The sequence below is a fragment of the Schistocerca gregaria genome, chromosome 3 (genome assembly GCF_023897955.1).
Source record: "Schistocerca gregaria isolate iqSchGreg1 chromosome 3, iqSchGreg1.2, whole genome shotgun sequence".
Lineage (NCBI taxonomy): Eukaryota > Metazoa > Arthropoda > Insecta > Orthoptera > Acrididae > Schistocerca > Schistocerca gregaria.
In genome coordinates this window covers 110,569,013-110,581,262 of record NC_064922.1, presented here as the reverse complement: position 1 = coordinate 110,581,262, position 12,250 = coordinate 110,569,013, and positions in this window count along the sequence as shown.

Sequence of the window (12,250 nt, the reverse complement as noted above, 5' to 3'; positions counted from 1 at the left end):
AGCGTGACTTTGTTGTTAGCTGCCTACGCATATACTTTTTACTGTTTCTTCAGCTTTCTCTCTTAGATCTACATGTGATGTGTCACTGATTTACACATTAGAGTCATCTGCAAACAATATTCTATATCCATGCTTTATATTTTGTGGGAAATCATTAATATAAATTAGAAATAGTACTGGACCTAGGACACTACCCTGTGGTACACCTATATTTATATGTTTGGGGTCAGAAATAAGTTTTTCAATACAGTTGGAGTTACATGATAAATGTGTTATTTCAGTCATCTGTATTCAATTTACTCGATATGACTGGAACTATTTTTTTACAATCCCCCTTATTCCCAGTTCATCTAGCTTAACCAAGAGTGTTTTGTGATCCACTGTGTTAAAAGCTTTGGTTGGATCGAGAAATATACCAGTTGTATAGTTTCCTTTATCGAGTGCTTCTAGGGTATATTTAGTGAGATATGCTGTTAATGCTTCTGTGCCTTTCCCTGTTCGGTGGTAACACACTGAACTCACATTCGTTAGGACGGCAGTTCAAATCTTCATCCAGTCATCCGAATTCAGCTTTTCCGTGTTTTCCTTAAATAGCTCAAGGCAAGTACTGGGACAGAACCTCTGAAAAGGACCCAGCTAATGTGCTTCCTCAGTCTGAACCAGGGCTCCGTCTCTGGGGACATCGACGATGACTTGACGTTGAGGTATAAGCTTCCTTCCTATTGTCCTTCTGTTGCCGGCGGCCCTAGCACAACTTCTTCGCAACTAGTCGCCGTAGTGACATGTTCCGGTAAGCAGTTCCCATGTTAATTAATTACAGTTATACTATTACAGCAGCAAATTAACACTTGACAGGCTGTGTGGTTCAAATGTGTCACTAGTCTTCGCCAGATGAGCATAGTTTTCCCAAGAAGATTCATTGATTTTCAATTTGCATGAAAATGCTGTGAGACTAAGTCAAAGTGGCCATCTGGATGCACCTTTAATAACTTTACTTATGTCTGCACCACACCTTTTATTTTTCATCAACCTTACGCGTTTCGACTTTCCATCATGTTCAGAGGCATTGGTATGTCAGTCATATAAAAACATTAGATACGTTTATTAAATTGTCGTGTGACTAGGGCCTCCCGTCGAGTAGGCCGTTCGATGGGTGCAAGTCTTTCGATTTGACGCCACTTTGGCGACTTGCGCGTCGATGGGGATGAAATGATAATAATTAGGACAACACAACACCCAATCCCTGAGCGGAGAAAATCTCCGACCCTGCCGGGAATCGAATCCGGTCCTTTAGGATTGATATTCTGCCGCGATGACCACTCAGCTACCAGGGGCGGACATTAGATACATTATAATCGTCCACATTCTCGAGCACGACCCAAGTGCAAACTCACAAAGCAATGCTTCTGAAAATGACGGAAAGTCAAAACGGGTAAGGTTGACGAAAAATAAAAAGTGTGGCGAAGAAATAAGTAAAGTTATTAAAATTATTCATTTCCTGAGGTTCTGTGAGACTGAAGCGGAATGGAAGGCACCCCAACTATAATGAGTCGCTTCAAAAGGGTATTTTATAATGAACACAACTTTTGAAATGCTCACCATTTCTCTTTAGTCAGTTGCAACCACTGGACGTGGTACGAATATGAACTGTTCTATTTGTGGTTAGTAACGGATTTCTTCACGACGGGAAAGCGTATTATAATAGTGACAACTCATCACAAATGTGGTGAATGTCGTGCAGAGACTGCAGAGTTACTTGCTGTGGTTGTCCCAGTTTCCGATTATGTTGCCTTGCTGGTGTGTGTCATGGTTGTTGAACCAACGTCATTCCTTTGCTCCGCTATATGCTTGAAGTTCATTTCTTTCGAAATATGCAACTGTAAAGTTTCTATCTCATTCTGAAGCCTATGAATTTCCTCCGTTATCGAACCGTATCGTTTGCCGTCGTCGTTCATTGCTTTTGCAGTTAATGTTCGACGTAGCTAACGAAAGGTTTAAAGTTCCTTCATTGGAAGTCACCAACTATGTAGGCAACTTGCCTACAACAAACAATTGCATAGCCGTCCGGTATAATGTGTTAACGAAAATATGTATGTATTCGCAAAAACTCACAATGAGAAGAAACTAAAAATACAACAGAGAAGTAACAAAAACTAGGAGACTCAGTCTTACGGCAAAGATAAAAAAACAACACATGACCAGAAAAAAAACTCTTGCGCACTTTTCATATCACTTTGCACCAGACATGAAAAATATCACTGCCACAAATCTTTGGTTTCCTCTGTTTGCGTCATATATTCTTGGCCCTTGTCAAGTTCAGTAAATTGGATTGAAATGAAATGATCGTGTAGCATTGCTGGCCAGGAAGCCCCATAAATGGGATTAACTTTAGTTTAATTAACTTTCCGTAAAGCAACTCTGAAAAAAATCACCTTTTCTCTCGTTATCTCTCTTTATCGCGTTCTTTCTCTTTACTAAAAGAATGAAAACTTTCTTTAGTACTTTCTCTGTACTACAAATGACGTACGCAGAACACAGTTTTAATTTTCACATAATTAAAGAATTTTATGTTTATTTTGGAAATCTCAATGGTCACAGTTTATAGTGCTTGGTTCAAGTGAAGTTTATAAGCGATTCCCCTTCTAATCGGAAAACAAACTTTAAAAAAAGAAGCCATGTGTCACAGCCACTTTGTATTCTACTTTAAGATTCAGACCTCTTCAGGCGTTGACAATCGCGTACGCACTACACCTTGAAGTTACTAAATCAGTTATAGCACTTGAATCGTAAAAGGTAATCACCTTTCGTCCCTTCTTTAAATGGTTCTTGATTGGACCTTTTTCTGTCTTGACTCTATCAAAAATTAGGAAGCTAGGCTGTTTCCAAACACAATCGCAATATATATGGTATAGTATATTACCGTACAATGACGGAAAGTTGCGCCGTCCTGACCTCAGAACTACAAGTCTCACCTCAGTAGGTGGTCGTGGGGTTCTCAAGTGTTGTTCAAATACCTTAGAACACGCAATAATAATAATCCTAATTGGCCGATACTCGTATTCCTCTACATCCACTATTATATAAGCTGTGCCACCCTCTATGGTGCACGCGATCAATACTCCAAACTATCCAATATAGTGGATATTAAGGGATGAGTTCTCCAACATTCACCAAAGACAAGGAAGCTCCACAGCATCTAATAGCCAGTACGACCAACTATTCTTCAAAATTCATCAACAAATCTACCATATAATCGCGTACGGTATTTCTGTGTTCATTATTCACAGTGCGTAGCGTTATACGGACGCCCACCTAGCTATCTTCCGAATCTAAATTATCGTGCTCTTGTACAGCAATCATGTTGAGCTGCCATGCAGATACCAACACTTCTCAGTCCTAATCCAATCGAACAAACTCCCGACCTCAAGACTGACTGCCGAATATTGAGCAAATTAATTTCAATTAGCTTTATCATTACTGATGATGAACGAGAATTCAGAATCAAACTATGACACATCAGTGTTCTGTTATACACCACTACGACCGACCGTTACCCGTCTGCGTCTTAACAGCGATTACCCACTCTTGCTTCCTCGAGAATCGAACTAAGAACCATTTCTCGAACAATCTTAGAACTGTGATTACCCCTTCTACATGTTAAGTTCATTCTTAGTGGCCTTCAGTAACGTTTCTGGTGGCCAGCTGCAATAGTTGTGGCGTCGCTGACTCGGGCTGCTGCCCACTCGCTCTGGTGATGGAGCATCTCTGACTGCGACATGGTTTTCGTCAGCTTTACCTCTCGGTCATTAGATACTATAACATGTCAAAGGAATACACATTAAAACAAAGCTTTTACGAGGTTTACAGATCCATTTTCTTGCCGAGTCTAAGTTGAGTCGGCTCTATTACGTAATGTTAAACGAAAAATTCTAACAAAATTTTTTGGCGCATTACGCCCTCACCAGATGCATCCTCTGCTCCTATGACAGCTCGAGATATTACCTTATTTCCACTAGCAACCCCCTTCCCCATTCCACGTTACCTACCCCCTACGTTCCACTCTCCCTCCCTCCCTCTCTCTCTCTCTCTCTCTCTCTCTCTCTCTCTCTTTCTCTCTGCCTCACTCTCATACACATACACCCTCGGATGTTGCCAAGGAAAGGACGAATCATGTCTTAATTCTACTGTGCAAATGCCTGCTCAGGTTTAATAAAGTGCTTATGAGATCCAGAATGTTCGACTATTAAACTAGATATGAGATTGCTTGATAACCCTGATTCAAAGATGATATTAAAAGGCTTCATGAACCAGAAGATGCACCAGGAATGAAATGAAATTTCCACGTAGCGTTTCTCTCTCTTTATATTCCGTCCGGGAGGAAGTCTGTTAAAATAGATAGCTGTGAAATTTAAATTAGTTGTAACGTTAGCAGCGGTACGTCACTACACATTTTTGGTCCTAAATTATCCAGTTATGGTCACACAGTTAATTGTTTCAGTCTACAAACGGAAAACGTTTTGATATCATAGACAAAAAACGTATTTATTCAGTCACTCAGATGTGTTTTTCAATACAGTTCACTTCTGAAATAGTGAATTTATAGCATATTTCTCGAAATCCTTTATATTTCAAATTAAAATGTTTGATTAAAGAAGAGATACTCATTAATACATCCATTGCCTCTGACTCATTAATGCCTTGTTTTCTTACCTTCTCCAGGATGTCTAGCTGCTTGCCTATTACCACAAGTTACTTACTACCAAAAGTTGTTGAAGTGAGTACATACATAAATATTGCTTACAGAACGCAGTGAACACGTTTCGACATTATTTTAAATATATACTAGCTCTCGAACAATCTTAGAACGGTGATTACCCCTTGTACAAGTTAAGTTCATTCTTAGTGGCCTTCGGTAACGTTTCTGGTGGCCAGCTGCAATAGTTGTGGCGTCGCTGACTCGCGCTGCTGCCCATTCGCTCTGGTGATGGAGCATCTCTGACTGTGACCTGGTGTTCGTCAGCTTTTTCTCTCGCTCATTAGATACTATAACATGTCAAAGGAATACACACTGAAACAAAGCTTTTACAGAATTTACACATCCATCTTCTTGTCGAGACTAAGTTGAGTCACCCACAAATGCATATGTCACATAGTCACATATGTTTCACACATAACCATGCACACACACACACATACACACACACACACACACACACACACACACAGGCTGAGCATTAATAAAACCGACAAACTGTAGCTACAGATTCCTGACGGGAAATGAGGGAAAAAATAACCTATGAACTTATGTCTGGAAATGGACAGTGTATGTGCAAAGACAACAAATCGTACCGGAACACAGTACAGAGCTGCACGTCACAACAGGTGTTCAAAGTGGGCTCCATGGGATACAGTGCATGCGTTTACATACCGCATCACTGACTGCCACACTATTCCCCATGTTCCGGCCTCTCTGGACCTCCAAATCTGAAGTATGCACAGTCTGTCGCCACCCTGAACATTCGTCTTTCTGAAAGCACCCACGATCACACAAATGCGCAGTAAGGGCTCGAAATGTTGTGTGATGTAGTTGTTGTCAGTGAGGGTATTTGTTTTGTTCCAGTCGTGCTGCCTCTCGGCCGTTTCCATCCGCTTGGCCGTACACAAACATTTCTTTATTTATTTATTTATCGTATGATGATATAGAGCTTGGATCAAATACGTAATGTTAAGAATATACAGTGTAAGAAATGACAAGCAAAATAGATGTACAAAATCTAATGTTCAAAGTATTATGCTAGATTATATACACATTATACAAGTTCTTAGATTTCTAAGTCCAATCTGTTGATCCAGTTGATCCTGTAATGGTTCTGTATTTACGTGACCATTACGGCACTCAACCCAAGATCTCGATACCAGTAATACTGTACTAGTTTTCTGCGAAGTAACAGACGTCTTTTTGTGACAATATTCACATTTGGTTTTATTAATGTACAGGTATTCCGATGTATCGATATATTACAGTGATATGGTTCTTGTGTGTATTTATTTCTGTGAGATTGTCATAATCTTTGACTTACTTGTAACCGTTTTGGCGCGAATGCGCACAGAGCAGTCTGTGTTCCACTTTGGCAGAAGTTAAGTTGTTATTTCGCTTTGTAAAACAACAGTCAAGTCTTGTGTTTGGTTAAAGTGGAAATTAAATGTATGAAGATTGATACAAAACTGTTTTCTTGATGATGTGGCAATTAAGAAGAAGTATATGTGAATTTACAAGAAGTTTAATAAAAATATGGATCATGAGCATCAAGTCAAAAATTATTTCTACCATACCATTGTTCAGATCTGGCATTGTTTGATCATTAAGAATTTCCTGAAAAACGCATTTGTTAGGTCGTCAAATATTGCTAAAATACAGATCTGGACCTTCCAGCAATCAAAGTGGAATCGCCCCAGAATCAACAAGATGAGCCATAACAACTTCGACGAAATCTACATGGGAAACCATTCAAGATAAGTGCCAAATTAATGACTTTTTTTTCAGTGATCTCATTATTTCCATTCTGACGATACCATCCACAGTCAATAACTTTGTTGTTGCCCAATAAAGTGAACATATGCTGCGTGAGCAACATTATTAATCTGATTTCTAACCTACTTTGCAAGTGATGGTATTGTTAGAAGCCCTTCAGGTGACGCATGGTGGATGTCATTTATTAATCCCCCAAATGCTCGTTTCGGGCGTTCACCAACAATGAAATTAATTGTTTGCAGGGCAGCACCAACAATGAAATTAATTGTTTGCAGGGCAGCTCCACAGTCACAATCTGGAGATGTTGCCCAACCCCATCTGTGCTTTAGATATCCACAGTTCCCTTGTCCTGTTCGGTTGTGGTTGATAGTTCTCCACTGGCGTCTGGGGAGCGTGAAACCTGGAACTCGCATGGAAGGCTTTTCAACCAGATGACCGTTGAACACTGACGATTCTTCCCGCTGACTTCTCCATAATTCGTTGATGTTAAAGTCGGAGGCTTCAAGATATCATGCAGTTCGCCAAGGTGGTTTTCTTGACTTCAGGCGCTGATGTTCTGCTATTAATATATCGCTGTGTATGGGTAGCTGGGGGTTCTTCTGCATGTTTCTGCAGGTCTTCAGGAGAGCATCTGATCTTCGTAGAGCTGGAGGTTGGATTTTACTTAAAACTGGTAGCCATGCAGTTTGAGTGCTACGTATGCAGGCTGTGATAAGTCGCATTGTCTGGTTGAGTTGCGCATCTGTCTTGCTACAGTGAGCACTGTTCATCCAAGTTGAACAACAGTATTCAGCGAAAGAGTACGATAGTGCCAAAGCAGTTGATCTCAGGGTTTGAGCATTGCAACCCCAGGAGGTACCAGCAAGCTTCTGAGTGATATTATTACGGGTCTTCACTTTCGCGGCCACACAAACGTTATCTAGGCTTGTTTACAACATGAATTCCGGACCATTCTGCTGCTTACAGTACACTGCCTGCAACAGACAAGGAACACATGGCTTGTGGTCAGAGGAACTTTCACTCGTCAGTGTCATCCACTGTGGTAATGATTCGTTTCTAGACACATGTTCATAGAACCTTTTTCCCAATTTCATTCAGGAATCCGCCCCTGCAATTTGTCGGTTTTATTAATGTTCACATGTATACAGGGTGTTTGAGGAAGAAAGGTCAATATTTTACACAATGGTAGTATAAGTAATTCTGAACAAATAATGTTATACGAACGTAGGTCCGCAAATGCTTCGTTAAGGAGGTATGGGTATTGAAGGGGACTTTAATTCTGCAAAATTCATGTGCACAACGTGAACATATACACAATACAACTGGACCGTAACGTGATTTTCTTGAAAACAATGTTACAGAGAAGTACAGTTGCACATTTTGACATAATGTTTATTTGCTATGCATTTAGTACATAATGCATTACAACATTCATGTTACACGTATTCAATCTTTTACAAACGGCTTTAACTCTTATCATTAAGATGTTCACAGAACCGGTTCGAATATCCCACCATGAATGTCAATGCACTTTTGTGCTCTAGCGATAACATCTTGTGTTGCTTGTTCAATTGCCTGTGGTTAGTTCCTGATCAATTCAGCAGCGTCCATAATGCGACGAAGCACTTCATCTCGTGTATTTACCTTCACTTCGTGCACCTCTGATTTCATCCAAACCCATAAACAGAAATCTAAATATGCAAGGTCAGGTGATCTTGGAGGCCAGTTAATAGCACCGCCACGGCCAATCAAGCGATTAGGATAGGTGCGGTTGAGATGGTCCCTCACGCGTAAGGTAACATGTGGAGGGGCACCGTCACGTTGAAAGTACATTCCAGTTCGCTTGACTAAAGGAACGTCTTCCAGTAGTTCCACGAATGAATTTTCCAAAAAATTCAGGTACTCCCGTCAATCGCTGATTAATAATAAATGGACCTATCAAAAGGTTACCGATCATGCCGCACCAAACATTTATGGCAAAACGAACTTGGAAATTGCTATGCAATGAAGCGTGTGTATTTTCCCGTGACCATCGATGATTATCGCGTGTGTTGTTTATTCCATGTCGTGAAAACTGGGCTTCATCAGTAAATAGTACGTATGGAAACAATTAACTATTCTCAATTACCCAGTGACAGAATTGAAGTCGTTGGGTATTTTCGCCAACGCGGAGAATTTGCACACCCTCTTTGTGAAATAGATACAGGTATTCCGCATGTAATGTTTCCCATACACGTGTCTGTGAGACATTCATACGCAGGGGTATTCTTCGTATGCTCGTACCGGGACTTCGGTCAACACTTGCGATAATTTCTTCCTGTTCTGGCCAAGTTTGTTGACGTGCACGCTCGGACGAAAAATGTCTACTTGGAAGAAAGCCTGTTGCACGTAAAGTGATAAACTCTTTGGTAAACATCCTGCGATCAGATAATCGTCTAGTCGGAAAGCGTCTGAGGTAGAACCACCGTCGCAGAAGCCATAAACGTACACCATATCTGCGTATTCCTCATTACTGGCATTGCTAGCAGCGCTTGCACGAACACAGTTAAGGCCATACACTACACAGTTAGCCGTTCCTTCGCCGGTACACTACACAATGCGGCTTACATCGTCCAACCGCGCAAACAACAGGGGATTATACTACGTACGTCACATGACCATAATACGTGGTAGGTTGCATAGCGTTAACATGGCATATACCCGTGCATTGTTCGCAACAACAACAACAATAATAATAATCACGTTACGGTCCGTTGTATTGCTATACGTTCACGTTGTGCACATCAGTTTTGCAGAATTAAAGTTCCCTTCAATACCTATAACTCCCTAACGAAGCATTTGCGGACCTCTACATCTACATCTACGTGATTACTCGGCTATTCACAATAAAGTGCCTGGCAGAGGGTTCAATGAACCACCTTCATGCTGTCTCTCTACCGTTCCACTCTCGAACAGCACACGCTAAAAACCGGCATTTAAAATTTTCCGTGCGAGCCCTGATTTCTCTTATTTTATCGAGATGATCATCATCTCCCTATATAGGTGGGTGCCAACAGAATTTTTTCGCAATCGGAGGAGAAAATTGGTGATTGAAATTTCAGGAGAACATCCCGTCGCAACGACAAACGCCTTTGTTTTAATGATTGCCATTCCAATTCAGCCGGCCGGAGTGGCCGTGCGGTTCTAGGCGCTACAGTCTGGAGCCGAGCGACCGCTACGGTCGCAGGTTCGAATCCTGCCTCGGGCATGGATGTGTGTGATGTCCTTAGGTTAGTTAGGTTTAATTAGTTCTAAGTTCTAGGCGACTGATGACCTCAGAAGTTAAGTCGCATAGTTCTCAGAGCCATTTGAGCCATTCCAATTCACATATCATGTCTGTGACACTATCCTCCCTATTTCGCGATAATACAAAACGATCTGCCCTTCTTTGTACTTTTTCGATGTCATCCGTCAGTCCTACCTTATGCGGATCCCACACCGTACAGCTGTACTCCAGAATAGGGCGGACAAGCGTAGTGTAAGCAGTCTCTTTGGTAGACCTGCTGCACTTTGTAAGTATTCTGCCAATGCATCGCACACTCTGGGAGGAATCTGACTGGTATACAATCTGGACCGGAGGCCATGCCTTTATTAAGTGATTATGTTCCTATAACATTTTTTTTCAGGATTACTTATACTATCGCTCTTTAAAATATTGACCTTTCCTCTCCAAACGCCCTGTATACCTATGACATGTCCTTGTAAGTAAGGTTCATGTCGATCTTCAGATTCACCACCTCGCACTGTTGCAGCATGTTCCCATGTAGCCTTCTTGTTAATAATCAGTTTCCTTTTCTTCACAATGGTTTTCATTATATTCCTTTCATTCGAATCTGAAGACTGCAGTTGTACTCATAGGGGTGAGTGGCGGTAGTGACTGGACGGAGGGCCCTGTGGAGACACAGCTGACAATAAAGAAGCCTTCATTCAGTCTTTGTACACGCTTCATTGTGGTTCGATGAGGCAAAACACATCTCACTGTGTTGACGTTGGCCGTCACTGACATGCGGACTGCGGCTTCTGCGCTGGTGAGATGATGTTGCTGACAGCAGACCCATAGATTGAAAGGTGCCTTCTGTTTAGTTACGCGTCGTTACCTTTTTGTATCTCTCTTCCTCTGTTTCCTTCTATCTATGCTAGAGCGTGCCGGACGTGTGTGTGGCCAAGTCGCCTCATTGACACTTGCTTGTCCACTTGATACACTGCTCAGAAAGATTGAATTTAAGGGGTCGGCCCGACGTTTAGTTAAATGATCTAATGATTATTATATTAATATTGCGCAACGGATAACGCAGGGGAGGGCTCGAACAACCAAGTGGGCAAGTCAGTAAAGGCCACAGTGTATCATGATCTATAAGGACACCACTTTGTTGGTAACATCGCTCTCTACACAGGACTGGGGTTTGTAATGATCATTAAATTCATGACATTGCTCTCGACACAGGACTGGGGTTTGTAATGACCACTAAATCCATGACATCAAGTTTGTAGAACATTTATTGTCTAGATCCCAGAAATTTTACAAACTTAATATGACATTTATTATCTATTTTCCCCAAAACTTTACAAATTTAATAATGGCAGCAAGCAAAGTCAAGTCAAATATCTTCTAGTTTTGTCTCGCACTCAAGGTGCTTAAACTAACAGGCATCTCGTTTCTACTTAAGCACTGGGAAAGAGGATGGGACTACGTTGCTGCCCTTGTGGTCTGTCTGCTGGGACAGTGATCGAAATTCACACCCAAGATTACTACTAGGACTGAATAACAAAAATTCTCTTTGGCGGAAAAATGGGGGAACAAAGGAGACACAAACATCTCCCATATTCACAAAAGAAAGCAAATTCTTAAAAAATAAAACACCCTGTGAAATACGGCACACGCAAATAATCAATTAACAGTACACATAAACATCCTCACCTTAACTAATTTCCAAGAACGAACTGGTTGCTCGCTGGTAGTGCAATTCGGCACCACGTGGGTGGTTGATACTAACAGCTAATTTCTTTGTACTCACTCCTCTGTTCGTTCTTGCTTTCCATACTATACAATCATTCACAAGCTCAACCCATTCTTTATCAAAGTAGTTAGGACTTGCTGATTGCAAATGGAGGTTAAAAAGGAACCGTGAACAAAATTTATGAGATGGCCTAGAAAAATTTTACGTCACACGCTTTGATCCTTACGTATGTCACACACGCATCTCCTACCAGGTTTCACACGGAATCGTCATCCAAATTACTCATCAGCCGTTACGACCACGTGTTAACTAGGCGGGGTGAGGTCCCAGGTTATTTTAACATTGCAAAAGAAATGCTGCTTCTAAAAGCGAAACTATACAATTTTTTAGAGCTATTGCTGCTCTCATGTGTTGAAGGCACCAAGTGATTGCAGCACTACAAAAGTATAACGCTTGCCCACATGCTCGCCTCTGAAAAAGAAACCCTAGCTGAAAACTTTAATTGTAAAGGCAAAATTTCTAAAAAAAAATGAATGAATGGCCATAACGACACGCTAACTATTTCAATCCTGGAAAAGAGCGTATTAGTAACAGTGTAAAACATAATACCTCATCCCACGATGAAATTGGCGGCAAAGATGGAGATCGCCCTCGATTCCGTCCGCTCAGTTCAATCGCTACCCCAAGAGTGACCATCATGGCGGCCCTCAACGGCCGTTCC